Source organism: Acinonyx jubatus, chromosome B2, assembly GCF_027475565.1.
Source record: "Acinonyx jubatus isolate Ajub_Pintada_27869175 chromosome B2, VMU_Ajub_asm_v1.0, whole genome shotgun sequence".
NCBI classification, from domain to species: domain Eukaryota; kingdom Metazoa; phylum Chordata; class Mammalia; order Carnivora; family Felidae; genus Acinonyx; species Acinonyx jubatus.
In genome coordinates, this window is record NC_069385.1 from 2,570,513 (window position 1) to 2,581,898 (window position 11,386).

An 11,386-nucleotide genomic window follows, 5' to 3' on the forward strand; every position below is an offset into this window, starting at 1 on the left:
CCGTGACGGGGGGTGGCCGCGAGGGCAGGGTTCCCCCCGTGGACACCGCGCCCCTCTGTTGGGTGCAGGACGAAATGGCTCTGCTGCTGGGCGGTCGGGGCTGCAGGCGCTCCCCAGACTCGCCACCTGGCGCATCTATGAACGGAGGACACGGAGGGCTCTGTGAAATGGGCTTCCCGAGCTTTGGGAACCCTCGACGCCGTTCCTCCTCGCTCTCGGCCCTTTTCACACGTGTTTGGCCGCGTGGGTTGAAATCCGACCCATCTATCTGTCTTGGTTCTTTTCCTTACCAAACACTTAACATAGAATTTACTCGGTGCCGGGCATTGTGGTCGACCCTTCAGAACGTTGGCTTACTTGACCCTAAGACCACCCGCACGTTCCCAACCTTGCCTATAACAGAAGCCCCCCGAACTGAGTGGCCGTCAAAGGTGATGCTGTTCGAATAACTGATGCTTCCTCTCACGACTTCTGATTATTGTTGGTTGCCAGGTGGGTGCGATCGATTCCAACAGCAAAAGGGTTTTTTTTGGTTTTGTTTTGTTTTTTAATTTTTTTAATGTTTGTTTATTTTTGAGAGAGAGAGACAGAATCCGAAGCAGGCTCCAGGCTACAAGCTGTCAGCACAGAGCCTGATGCGAGGCTCGAACTCATGAACAGTGAGATCATGACCTGAGCCGAAGTCGGACGTTCAACTGACTGAACCACCCAGGCGCCCCGCAAAAGGGTTTTTAATAAGATGCCGAGTTTCTCATCAGAGTCTAGTCTTGATTCTGTTTCCCTGCAGGGTGAATCTTTAAGGCTCTGTGCGTGTCCCCAGGGCCACCGTACAAAGGACCACAAACTGGGGGGGCTTAAAACCACAGAAATGCCTTCTCGTTCTGGAAGCCAGATACCTGAGCCCACGGTGTGGGCGGGGCCACACTTGCTCTGAACGCTGGAGGGAGAGTCCTCCCTTGTCTCTTGTGGCTCCTGCCTGTCCTTGGCAAATGGACACATCATTCCAGCCCCTGCCTGTCTCCCCGTGGCTCCCCGCTGTGTGTGCCTGTCTCCATGTCAGATCCCCCTCTCCTCTCTCTGAGGAGGACACCAGACATCTTGGACAAGGGCCACCCCGACGACCTCATTTTAACTTGATTACATCTGCAAAGACCCTATTCCAAATGAGGTCATATTCACAGGTCCTGGGGATGGGGCCCCAAGACCCCTACCAACCGGACAAGGATGGGGACCCAAGACCCCAATGGACAACGCTGGTCTGGCTGCTGGTTTTTGGATTCTGTAGAGTAGGGCTTACACACTGTGACGCCATTACTCCGAAGAGGAGCCCGCTGGAAAATGGTCCTCCTACAAAAACGAGGACCGTGGGACTTGTTGGACGGGAGGTCTCTGAAGGATCTCAGCACAGTTAAATCCATGCAGTAAAGTTGGCTGACTTGATCAGGGCTACAGGGATTTTTTTTTTTTCTAACAAGCTTGAGGTTATCCTTTGTAACATTTGCCTTTCTGGCAACGCACAAGGACTACAAATGAGAAAGCACTTAATAGATTCCCAACAGGTACAGTTCAAGACGTGAATAGTTAATACCCAACCGGATGGGTCACTTTGATGTGGGAAACATAAGCAAAAGCAAAAATTAAATTTCCTTATAGTTTCCAGCCCAGTCCGGGTCCGTGAAACAGGCAGAGTGGCCTCTCTCTAGGAGCTCAGCTCCTAGATGATGATGACACTTTGCTGAGGGCAAGAGGTGACCTTAGCTTAACATTATCCCCACCCCCCCCCCCCGAAAATCCTCTGAGGATTTAGAAACATTTAGAAATTTCTTTGGAAACTTCCTTTATCTCTAGTCCCTCTAGATCTATGTTGACAATCATACTCTAAGCTCATGGCCCCCTCATAGACATCTGAAGGGTCTCATGACTGAGTTCTTAGTAAACAGTAATAATGACATTTTCCTAACAATAGCGAGCCCCCTCAGGGTCCTGGAAATCTTGTTTCCAAAATTCCTTGAAAGCTTGTGCTGTCCCTAACCCCTCCCAACTTGAACGGATGTAATTGGTCACTCCCCGCAACCCCAGCGCAACTCTTTCTGCCTCCGGTCCTGTCCCGGTGCTGAGAAAACCACCTTTTTGTACTGAAGATGTCTCAACAATTCTTTCTTAGCCATTCACAACAAACCCCAACATTTCCACATCAACGTTGGCATGAAGATTATTTTGACTTAAAAAGGCAATCAAGGGGCGCCTGGGTGGCTCAGTCAGTTGAGCGTCCGACTGTAGCTCAGATCACAATCTTGTGGTTTATGAGTTCGAGCCCCACGTCAGGCTCTGTGCTGACAGCCCGGAGCCTGGAACCTGCTTTAGATTCTGTGTCTCCCTCTCTCTCTGCCCCTCACCCCCCCTCCCCCAAAGGTAAACATTTTTTTTTTAAGTTAAAAAAAAAAAAATCAAAACACACAAGATTCAGGGAAAGCTCTTTAAGTCCCCCTCAACAGTGGAAGAAAGAATTTAGACCAAGGCCCTGCTCCAGGAGAGCTCACAGTAAATAACCACAGTTCTACCATGAACTAGGGGTGTAGATGGGGAGCAGGAACCTAGCACAGCCGGTTTGATCCAAGTCCTCTGTGTCCCAACTGTCTGTGTGGCCACGAAAACATTTTTTTTTACCATTTACTCTCGTACATCTCCTGTGAATGGAATTTCTTTCCTGGAAGTCCCAGACGCCTGCCCGCTTCTCCTTAGTTCAGAATGACATTTATACCTCGTTTGGCCTGTCTGGGATTTCTGTCTGTGTGGATTCCCCGTACGTACGCTATTAAATTTGATTTTCTCCTGTTAAGCTGTCTCATGTCAATTTGATTCTTAGTTCAGTTAGAAGGACCTTTGAAGGGGACAAGAATGCTTGCTCCCAGACAGCTGACGGATGTATCAGTAAACTTCTGGAAGGCAGAGAAGGGCGCAGACAGCCAGACCCTGGCAACGGATTGAGAGAGGACCTGGTATTTACTTAGTTCCATGGAGGTTTGCTAGGCTACGTCTCACGGATCATTCTGGGCCAGTTTCTCCTGGCACCCCGCGGGTCCTTTCCAGTGTGTACATTCACATCGTTTATCTCTGGAATGTCTTCGAGGGATGTAATTGTAGAGGTGAGTTCTGTTACCTTGTGAAAGCTTTATTTTTCAGGGACACCACGTGAACGAACGCTGTGAAGTCTTAATCCAAAGGTGACCGCTAGAGCGAAAACACAAACCTTCCCAAGAACCAAAATGGATTTCTCGCAAAAAGGACACACCAAATAAGGTAAGGACACATTAACGGTAACATAACCCCCGCAGTATTTGCCACATGATATAAGTGACCGAGTTGAGACCACACATACCAGTCATATGAATACACGTGGGTGCACGTCACTTACCCATTGAAAAAGAAGCTTTTTTAAATGGCTCAAAAGCAAACCCAAATTCCACAATATCAAGGAGACACGCCTGAAACACAGCGATTCGAAAGGCAACAGAGAGGGACAGAGAGGGACCGGGCAAAGGGAGACGGTATTGGTGAAGTTTTGGGGTGATGGCGGTGGGGGGGTGGGTGGGTGGTCTGGAGTTGATGGCCAAGAAAGAATTCTTGAGACATCTTTGGTGCAAAAAGGTGGTTTTATTCCAGGGACAGCACCCTTGGGCAGAAAGAGGGGTCCCCCCCTGCTGGAGGACCAAGAGGGGAGACTGGTTATATATTTGGGAGCTGGGGGAGGTAAACTTAAGGGGAAATTTCCAAAAGGCTTTCGCATGCTAAGGAAGGCTCACCTGGATCCCGGAGACCTAGCTCTTGTCCAGCGATGGTTGTTTTTCCCTCTTGGGGAGCATTAGCATTACGACAGTAGTAGGGAGGTCTGGAGAAACATTTCACTCTATTTGCCTCGAGTATCTGTCAATGGGCTGCAGGTTATAAGGACTTTAATTAACTGCCATTTCCTTCTGCCTTTCTTCCCCACATCACTGTGGAGGGGAGGGTGATGTTGGGCTCCAGGAAACTGAGTCTCTAGGAGTTTCTGGAGATGAGGCTATTGATAAACTTGCCTTTTTCTTGTAATTTAATTTGTAAGCTGACGGAGACTCCTGTCCTGCATGACTGCGATCTCTATTCAGTGAACCTTCTGTTTCCTTTCCTCTCCTTTGTTCCTGGGCAGCCAAGAGAGCCCGAGGAATGCCACACACATCCCACCTTGGGGTACTTTGTCGTCAGCCTGCCTGAGGCTCCCTCATCAGTGTCATAGCAGGTGCCGCAGCCTCAGAAATTGGACTCCCCGAAGCATTCAAGGCCCTGCGGAAGGCAGGGTACTTGGGAACGCATAAAAGTAAGCATGACTCGAAGACCTGGTTTCCCAAGACAAAGATGCTAAAGGCTAAGTGATTGCTCTGCTTGGGTGGTCAAGTGGCCGTACCCGGAGTTCGATCAAAAGCAGTCCCCTTTTTCTGTCTCTGTGGCGGGGAGAGGGACAGCGCGCTGCCTTCCAGGAGCTGTGGGCGGGGCCCAGGCTCAGCCTCTCAGGAAGGAGGCAGGGGTGGGTGGTCCTCGCCCCTCGCCCCAGGCTTTCCTGTGGGCCTGCTGGCCCCCCCCCCCCCCCCACCGTGTCTCTGCTTCTCTTCTGCTTGGACCGGCTGTGTCTCCTGTCTGTGCAAAGGCAGAGGGTGAAGCAGAAACCGGGATTTTGTCTGTGTCCACACTGGCTGGAGTCCCTCATCACCTTGGTCGCCTCCAGCAATGTCCTTAGTAGACAAAGAAACTTCATACCCCAGAGGGTCATTGAAAAGCTGGCTATTGTTCCTTTGAGTCGTTTTGCAAAGACTCGGCTCGAGGCTAGGGTTTCAACTTCATTATTTCCGGCCTAGCCAGTGAATTCGAGCAGAGCAAACTTCACGTTTGAATTGCATTTATTTTCTAGCCCCGGGGAATCAAGGAAAACTGTTGAGGCCCAGACACCCTCGGATCTAAAGTCTGCCTTCTCTTTGTTCTGATGAGCCATTACCTTTTTACTTAGGGTGTATTTGTGACGATGCTACTCTGGGCATTGCCTGCGGGTGGATGGACCCGGCGGGGTGCCGGTGAGGCCGGGCCCAGGTTCGGGCCCAGGTTCGGGCTGCCGCGTGGCCGAGCAGCGTCAGGGGCACAGAAGGCTTAGCGCGCAGCGGACAGCTCGCGCCGAGTGACTGTTCCCGAGCCCCCGTCTTGGCCTGGAGCTGGGTGGAGGGTGGCGGTCACCTGTTCGGTGACTGGGCCGATGCCAGCGAGTACCGGCCCGGCGGCAGCCGAGGACACGGGAAGGAGCAGACGTCCGCCCTCCGAGGGCTCGGTCCCGTCCAGAGACACAGAAGCGTGTGTGCGCATCGCTCACTGTGATGAGGGAGCGTGGGGCAGGCTGACGGCACCCCCGTCCCCCCAAACCAGCAAAGGACAAAAAACAGAAGGTTAAACGGATAAGGTCTCCACCAGTTTTCTAGGAAAAGGCAATCCCATCACAGCCTCAAGCCCAGGAACTCCCTGCTGTCTTGATGCTGATGCTTTGCTGGAGGGAAAAACAACCTTAGCTTGACCATAGCCAGGCCTCCAGGAAGCCTTGAGCTTGTGAAAGCCTCTTTGGAAACTCCCTCTTGGCTTTATCTCCCCAACTCCATAAAATGCCCCCCCCCCCACACTTACGGGCAGCTCTTTCTGCCCACGGATCCTGTCCCCAGGCTTTAATAAAATCACCTTATACACCAAAGACATCTTCAAGAATTCTTTCTTGGCCCTCGGCTCTGGACCCCACGAACCCCAGCCATCAGCCCAAAGCTTCGTCAACTGGATCCAGCTCTGCCCACGCCCTTCTCGCTGCAGACCCTGGGTGGTGGGGCCAAGGGCCCCCCCACCCCCACCCTGGAGAGTCAGTGCCCAGTGGGTGGGAAGGAGCGGTTGGGAGAGGGCAAGCCGGGAGGGCAGGGACAGGGGTCTCCCTCACGGCCGAGGGCGCTCCCCCCACCCCAGAGCTGAGGGCCGGCGTCGGGGAGACCCCCTTGCCTGAAGCACCACGGGAAGAGGGCCCGCGAATGGACTCAGGGGAAGATATGAACAGTGAGGTCTGGGAGTGACATTGGGGCCGCCAGCACCCCAGCGCAGGGAAGGGCCCTGGCCCCTGGTGCTCGGGTCCCCCTCCCCACACCCTGCATCATCTGTGAGTGATTATGGTGTCCGGCCTCTGCTTCCCGTGGAGGCCTGCTGTCCCCCTCCGTGAACGTCCCCTCCCCTCTGCCTCCAGGAAACCCCAGCATTAACTTGGAACTTTCTTGTCCTCCGTTCTGCTGCCCTCAGTCAGTCAGAAAGTGTCTGAATTACACCCATTTTCTCCTTTCCAGCGGGACTTGGTTCAGAGCCCCCTGATTCCTCACGTAGACACCCCGCCCCACTGGCTCCAAGCCAATCTTTCCTCCAAGTGCACCTCAGGACCGTGTGCACCTGACTTAATCACAGCAGGGGGCTCTCTGCCATGGGGTCAGGCCTGCGGTCCTTAGTGTGGGCACCAGGGACCCCCCAGTCCCCTCCGCCGTAACACCACAGCAGCACCAGCACTCGGCGGGCTCTGGAGGGGTCTGGCCACCACGTCCCCATGGCCTGAAGTGTCCCTGCTTTGTGTGCCTGGAACGCTCTCCTGCAGCCCCCAACCACCGCCCCCCCCCCCCACAAGTCCACTTTCACACCAGCTCCACTGTGACCCTCAGAATCTTCTGCCGACTTCCTGGACAGCACTCTGCCCCCGTGTCTGGGGACCTGGGGTCTCACCTCTGCGAGGGCTCTTGCTGAGTGACGACAAGGGCTGCACCTCACCTGCCATTAGACCAGGGGCTTCTTCATTCACTCAACAGACGTTTTAGCGCTTCCGTGAGCCAGGCAGGCTTCCGGCACCTGGACCCAGCTGTGAACAGATAGACAGAAGCCCTTCCTCTTGGGGCCTAGGACATCCTAGGACAGACAGGAACAGACAGTGAATAAGGACTGTGGTTGGTCTATTTAATGGTGATGAGTATCTGGGGGGTAGGGAGGGGCTGTGTTTTAAAGAACGAGGTCTGGGAAGGTTCTGGAAGAAAGCAGCTGTCAGGGGCGCCTGGGGGGCTCAGTTAAGCATCCGACTCCTGATTTTGGCTCAGGTCATGATCTCAGGGTTCATGAAATCGAGCCCATCGTTGGTCTCCGTGCTGACGGTGTGGAGCCTGCTTGGGATTCTCTCCCTGTCTCTCTGCTCCTCCCCTGCTCGCTCTCACAGTAAATAGATAAACACAAAGTAAAAAAGATATTTTTTAAAAAATTGAAGTGAATTAGTTGGCTCCAGTAATTGAAAACTCTGTCTTCAGGTATAGTTTGATCCAGGGGCACAGTTCGATTACCGCACAGATGGCGACTGGCATTAAGAAAGGCACTTGAACCTTTGAAAACACCAGCTGAGCACGCCCCTATCGCACAGCAGGTCTGCTGTGAAAGGCGTAAATGGGTAAATAATGGCACCCGCGTCTCGCTGCGTGGCCCCCCACACCCACCCGCGCTCCGTGCAATCCGCCGGCGCCTGCCTGGTTGAACTGAGGGCATCATCAGGTTCCAGGCCAACGTGGAGAGCCGCCAGTGGCTGGCATCCTCCAGCTTCCTTCAACGGTGAGGCGGGCTTGTGGTGTGGCCTTGTCACCGGCTCCCTTGGTCCCTCGCTCCTGCAGAGATGACAGGGGTGGGGAGGCCGCCATGGGGCAGGGCAGAGGCAGGGCCGTCCTGGGCCAGCAGAGGACGGCAGTCAGCGGAACGCGGCCTTGCCCCCACTTAGTGGACACAGTGGGCCCAGGGGCCGTGTCCCCAACATACAGAGGGCCTCGGACCCTGGGCACGTCCCCAAGCAGAGCACGAGGGGTGACTCTTTGCCCGGGGAGCAAAACCTGGGCGCACGAGTTCCAGGAAGGTGTTCGGTGCGGGAGCCGTGCCATTCAAACCCCGTGTGGGGGGTAAGCAGTGCGGTCCCCCCGAGGGCCAGAGGACACGGCGAGGCCGGGAGTCTATTCCTGCTGAGACCCAGGCTCCCTCTGGGGACTCGCTGGCCGGGAACGCACTCAATTACTGAGCACTTTCTCTCACTTAGAGCGAAGGCGTTTGTGCAACGCCTTTTTCTCTGCTGTTCCTGCCGAGAAAAGGTGGGCAGGCGGTGACTCAGGCCTCGTCACGCCGGCTTTGCGCCCCCCAAGCTCCGCGTGGCCTTGCGGTCACCAAGTCCTGGGGGGCGGGAATGGACTGCACGGACACCTGCTTAGACACAGAAAGCTCGGGAAGGGCTCACCGACGTCCACGTTCTGGGGGTGAGGCCCCGAGGCAACGTGAACCCTCCTGGAAGCAAAACTGTGCCCCGTTTGCCTCGTGTCGCACTTCGGTTTTCCCGAATCTGACTTCTACCCAGTGCGTCTGTTGGGTGTGGAGGCGCCCAAGCCTGGAGAGCCGACTTGAACTTGGGAAAGTGTGTGAGGAGCCCCGTCCTCTCCTCTCCTCTTCATCACGGGGCTGGGAGGGAGCACCGCTCAGGCAGGTGGCCAGAGGGAATCTTCCCAGCGACGACGACCGTGTTTGTACATCGGGATGACAGTTTCCAAGGTGATGACAGGTGGGCAGATGGCAGCTAGCTTTCACTCAGGCCAGCAAGGCTTCTCGAATATTAAAATCAGGAGCTCTTGATCCCTCTCCGGGGCTGCTGTGTTAGTCTGTATGCAAAAGCAGGGGTCGTCGACGTCCCGAGGTTGTGTCCTTTATAAAGCTCGCCTCTGCCTTCCTGATAATATCTGTGCCTTCCCTGTCCGATGGGATCCACGTTTCCCCCACTGGTGACTTTCCGGGAGAATGTCAACCTCTCAAGGATGCGGTACATCTTCCGCCTAATTTCCGCAGGCCGCTGGCTGATTTTTAAGCTGAGCTCGGGACGGGCCTGCCCTTGTGTCATCTGTACGGCTGCCGTGGGCCACTGCACCTTTGTCATAGACGGTGATGCGGAGAACGGGGACCCGGCGTTTACAGCGGACCGCAGCTGTGACGTTCAGGCAACTTACCACTTCCGTATTCAAATAATGAGACTCTTGCGTGAAACCATGGCCCCAAAGACTTGAAAAATCGTTCTGCTTTCCTTTTGGGTCTTGCGTTCAAATGTCTTGATCCGTTGTCAGGGTGAATTGTTTGTGTCAACTTGGCTGGGCCACGGTGCCCAGAGGTGGGGTCAAACATTATTCTGGATGCTGCTATGCAGGTGCTCCTGGATGAGATTAACTTCGAAATGGGTAGACGTTGAGTTGCACAAATTGTCCTCCCTAAGGGGGGTGGAGCTCACTCAGTCAGTTGAGGCCTGAATAGAATAAAAGGCTGACCTCCCTGGAGCGAGAAGGGGTCTCCTCTGTCTCTCTCTCTCTCTCTCTCTCTCTCACACACACACACCCTACTGGTTCTGTTTCTCTGGAGAACTCAGACTAATATGCACGCTTTATTTTTTTAATTTTTTTAAACGTTTATTTATTTTTGAGACAGAGAGAGAGCATGAACAGGGGAAGGGCAGAGAAAGAAGGAGACACAGAATCCGAAACAGACTCCAGGCTCCGAGCTGTCAGCACAGAGCCCGACGCGGGGCTCGAACCCACGGACCGCGAGATCATGACCTGAGCTGAAGTCGGATGCCTAAGCGACTGAGCCACCCAGGCGCCCCTGCATGCTTTGAGTGAAGGTAGCTTTGGCTCATGCGAGCCACCCACCCACCCGAATTCTTGGGGTCTCTGTCTGACGGACTTTCTGCTGTTCTCTTTCTCAGGAACGAATGAGGAGTTAATGATATGACTCCCTGCGGGGCTCCCCGGAAGTTTCCACCGCCAAGAAAGAACGAGCACGCACAGACACGGGTTGTAACGGGCAACCAGCCCCCGGAGAGCTGGCAAGCATCGTCACCGGGGGTGTCCGTGAGGGTGGTTGTGCAGGAGGTGAGCATTTGACTCGTGCACCCTCGCCACCGTGTAGGGCACTGTCCCACCCGTGGGGACCACCGCACGGTCCGATCCGTGGGGGCCACCGTCCCATCCGTGGGGGCCACCGCCCCGTCCGTGGGGGGCACCGCCCCGTCCGTGGGGGTGACCGTCCCGTCCGTGGGGGGCACCGTCCCGTCCGTGGGGGGCACCGCCTGGTCCGTGGGGAGCACAGTCCCGTCCCTGGGGGGCACCGCCCCGTCCGTGGGGGGCACCGCCCCGTCCCTGGGGGGCCTGATGGAATACAAAGCCAAAAGAAGGGCAAAGTCCTTTTCCTGCCCTTGGACACGGGAGGGAGGTTCTCAGGCCTCGGCCTGTCATAAACCTCCTGCTTTGTCTGCAGACCCCCTGACACAGGGGTTACTGCTAATATGGACAGAAGTGGAGGAACAGTCCAATGCGGAGCCGAAAATGTGGTGACCAGTGAACTACCCCCGCCCCGTCCCGTCCCCGAGTCGCTCGGAGACGCTTGGCCGCCTGTACCTTATATCTTCCTCCTGAAGAGTTTCAAGTTTACGGGAAGGTTGGCAAGAATGGTGCAAAATGTCTCTCCTCTGAGGCCTTGGAGGGTAAGGTGCCACCATGATGCCCAGGACCCCTGAACCTTCGGGTGCGTTTCCCACAAAGGACGTTCTCTTAGGTTCTCACTGCACCGCCATCCGGATGATGGCCCACTGCCTCCCCGACCCGCAGACCTCGCTCCGTTTCCACCAACACCTTAGAGAAAAAGCACCTCCCCAGGACCCCTCCTTGCTTGTCGTGGCCCTGCCCCTTGGGGTGCTTCGATCTGGAAGGTTCCTCGGGACTTCTGTGACCCTTGTGTCCTTGGCACGTGGCAGATGGTAATGTAGGCTTCGTCTGGTGCTTCCTCAGGGCGTGCTGCTCTGTCAGGCCCGCGGGAGAGGGGGGCCTGGTCTCCTGCGTCCCGTCGGGGCGCCTGATCTCCACGGCTCCCGGCGGGCGTGTATCTGGCAGCTTCCACACCGTCAGGTTTCTCGTTTCTTCCTCTTTGTTCGTAACTATTTTGTGCGTGGACGGACTCTGCGGTTACGTAAGTATCGTTGTACTTCCAATCTACTAATTTAGTCATTTAGGTCGGCGTGGGCTCAGGCTTCCTGCCTTTTCCCGTGAGTTATAACCCAGTACTTTCGTCATTTGGTGCTCAAATAGCCCCCGACTTGGCCGGTGGGAGCCCTTCGGGCTGGCCTCCGTGTCTGTCCGCATGGCCCTGCCATTGCCTGAGCATCTCCTCGGTTTCTGGCACAGAAAAACGCCCTTCGACACTTGACCTCTACATCGATGTCTATACTGGCCCACCCATGTTGTCAAGG